The sequence below is a fragment of the Corylus avellana genome, chromosome 11 (genome assembly GCF_965113065.1).
Source record: "Corylus avellana chromosome 11, dhCorAvel1.hap1.2, whole genome shotgun sequence".
Classification (NCBI taxonomy): domain Eukaryota; kingdom Viridiplantae; phylum Streptophyta; class Magnoliopsida; order Fagales; family Betulaceae; genus Corylus; species Corylus avellana.
This window is the reverse complement of record NC_142500.1, coordinates 13,593,606-13,597,259: the sequence shown is the minus strand read 5'-3', so window position 1 is coordinate 13,597,259 and position 3,654 is coordinate 13,593,606. Positions and strand designations below refer to the sequence as shown.

Sequence of the window (3,654 nt, the reverse complement as noted above, 5' to 3'; positions counted from 1 at the left end):
ATATGGGAACAAATATTTAACACGTTTCAATTTATAAGAACTAAAATTTATGAATTTTTAAATTTATTGGATATGTGGGTTTATGCTATTAAGTAAAACTATGGTTTAAAATGATCTTATGAACATTTGTCATTTTTTGTAGCTAATTTGTTAATTAAGAGATGAAAATAAAATTTGTTATTGATAATCTTTTAAAGACTTTTTGACTTAATTATATTAAAGAAAAAATAAAAACCCGAGGCGTAGCGCGGGCTCTAAGCTAGTACATATAGTTGTGCAAACATACAAATCTTAATTTGTTGACATATGCATACACATGAATATGTTGATTGCTATAAAATTTGTAAAAAAAAAATAATAACAATAAAAGGAGAATCATTTCATGAACAACATGGGAATTAAACAACTGGAGATGGAGGGACAGGAATATCCATTGTCCCTTCCAACACCAAGATTACATTTTTCATTAAAGGACGCAAAGCTGGATCTTCTTGAATGCACCATAACCCCACTTTTACCATTCTTTCTAGAGTCACGAATTCCATGTTTTCATCTTCAACAAGCTTCTCCAATTCTCCAGCCATAAAGCAATCATAAACCCAACTAGAAAGAATCATCTCATCTGTTGCTTTCTCAAGCTCGTTGTAAGAAAATGGTCGCAAAGTAAACTCTTCAATCAATCCCAAATTTGTATTTTCTGACAGACTTCTATACCTGTAAACTTGATGTCTGTATCTGAACAGCGTATAGAGGGACGAAATGAAACAAAGGCTTGAAATGGAACCCAAGGTTATGACAAGATCATCAAAAATAGACCACCTTTGCTTTCCGTCAACACTTTTTGACTAACGGTTTTTGGAGGTAAGGGAATTAGCTAGAGGGATTGTGATATTTTACCTAACCACCTTGAACAAAGCCGTAGCTGATATGTTTTTACTTACTCTACTATATGTAATTGGAAGTTTATATTTGGCGCAACTATCCCCGGTGTATAATACTGCCGCACAATTACAATCTTCCAAGCAAGATATTCCGCAATCTTCCTTCTTCAATTGTACCACTGAGTAAGGATAATCACTCCACTGCATGTTCTCAAAAGAAACAATGTTGTACATCATCGCTGGATCTTTACTGCGTCTGCAACCATTAATGTCATTGAAGTTCTTGTAGCAGCCGAGGAACCTATTGCTGGAGTTGACGAGAAATCAAATCCAGGAAAACAGTTGCATAGACCTGTGTTGCCCACGCCAGAGCAGTAACTGTTCAATCCACAGAAACCGCCGACTTCACACTGGTTAGCAACGACGACCATTCCACCAACATACTTGAGCTATTATGGCTCTCAAAGTGGTGTAAATACAATCTAAAGATCCCATCCGCATCAACTGTTGCGCGGTGGATAATAGTTCCATTTCTTGTGTCCGGATAATGGCTACTTGCCGAAATGCTGAATCATTATAATCATTTATTATGAATATACCGGAATCGCTTATTTATTCCAGAAGACCAGTAAGTTTCATATGGTATATCCAAGCTGTTTGCAGGGTAGGCAACAATGGTTCCATCCTCCGTAGAAGAAAGAGAAAATTTCCCACTCAATTGGCCTGACTTAGACACACTCGAAACCAATTTTGTTAGTTGGAGATCTACATACTGACCTCCTAATATGGTGTCAGTTGGAGAGTTAAAGCTTTGCCAGAGCTCATCTTCAATGTAATTAGTGTTGCCGTAGATAATAAAATTACCTGAATCAAACATCACAGCTGAAACTGCAGGTGAATCCGCGTTGCTGCGTGTCACGAGGACTGGTGGAGCTGCAGCAGTTTAAAGCAGCAGACCATCTTTGGCTAGTTCCAGTGTAGCTTTTTGGAGACAGGTGAATCATCTCGATTGGCCGTCCAGATGATTGTCGTTTCATGCCGATAGCGAAGCCATCATCCTGTGGGTAGAAACCAAAAACAAAATGGCCAGAGGGTGAGTGCCATGAAGTACGGTTTGCTTTCGGGGAAAGCGAAGAGCCTATGGATATGTTGTTGGTGTGGTTGCGTTGAGCGTTTGCATAATTAGCAAGTAGGAAAACAAGCACTAGGAGTAGAACAGGTATAGAAGCCATTATGTAAAGAATGGGAGAGAGAGAACGTTATCCAGATTAAATAGTAAGAAAAATTTATCCTACTTCCCAAATTCCTATTTTCTCAATGTTATATTGAACAAAAGAAACTCACGAGATTAGTTGCGGTCTATTGGAACCGATAAATTACAAACAACTAATTGTGATAAAGATAATGACAAAGGACCTTTGCTCAAACAGAAACTCTTGCAAAAACAAGAACTAAAGTGAATTACTTCTCAAAGACAATTTGTATAGAATTAGGTTTCTATCATGATCGTGTAAAGAAAACAATCTCTTTATTATTATAAATAAGAAACACTGCCCTATGATTGAGGGTGCAGAAAACACAAAATCAATAATCTTCTATATGGTATCAAAGCAAATAGGCTAACGCAAATTGTTAGATCTTAGATTACAATTTTCCTTTATATTTCTTATTTTTCAGATTGATTTCAATTTCTTGGTTTCTTTTTGAGTTTGTAAAAAAAAAAAAAAAAAATTCTACGACTGCATCACGTTTCAGCACATAGAAGTTATCTTCTCTCCCATCTCGCTGGCGCTGCTACCGAAGCTGCCCAGAGACGCTACAGGCTACATCTCAGCCGCAGATCGCCACACCTATGCAGTCGATCTGCCTCACATCCCAGATCCGCGAAGCTGTTGTTCACCATCCAAACCCAGTCCTGTGGAACCAAGATCCGTCATTAAGGAACCTCCAAGTCTGATTGTCGAAGCCCCAGATCTGCCACAACACCGTCGGACTCTAGATCTCTGCACTGTCGGAGCGCTAGACCCGCAGCACCTCCAAGCCAGACTGCCAGAGCACTGGACCAGCAGCACCGCCGGCCTCCAGCCCGCAGCTTCGCCGAATCACTGTTGCAGACCCACAACACCACTGTTCATCCCAAACTAGACCTCCTGCTAGAAAACCGACCCACTGCCAAGGATCCAATGCACGGCCGATTCTCACTCGAGGGATTGCCGACCTTGCATTACCGGAGACTCGCACCACTACCGATCGCCGATCGCACTCCACTGCTATTTGCCGCGGATTTGCGCCATTGCAGTGCGTAGAAGGATTTGTGAAAAAAAAAAAAAAAAAAAAAAACAAAAACAAAAAATCAGAGATCCACTTCCCCTCCGCTAGAGCCATCCTAGACTAATGTCAATGGCTAATCCTTCTACTCTGTATCAACTCTCCAATCTCATAATCATCATATTACCCTCAAACTAAATTTTTACAACTACAATCTATAGAAGTTTTTAGTCACAAACTATTTAGAAGGGCATAGCCTCTTTGGTTATGTCGATGGTACCAACCCACCACCTCCTCCCAAACAGACCCTCACTGCAACTGAAGCAACGGTTGACCCAGCGTACCAAACCTGGTACCATTAGGACAAACAGGTCCTTAGCGTAATTGTTTCCACCTTAGAAGAGGAAATACTACCCCATGTCCTCAACTTGTCCTCCCCTCGAGAGGTTTGGCACACACTTGAGACTTTATTCTCGGCCCACTCTCAAGCACGCATCATGCAAAC

General features: G+C 40.3%; 1 pseudogene; it reads right to left on the bottom strand.

Moving 5' to 3' along the window:
* Positions 1-398: 398 nt before the first annotated feature.
* On the bottom strand, positions 399-2,303 carry LOC148583126 (G-type lectin S-receptor-like serine/threonine-protein kinase LECRK3; annotated as a pseudogene).
* Between the last annotated feature and the right edge of the window lie 1,351 nt (positions 2,304-3,654).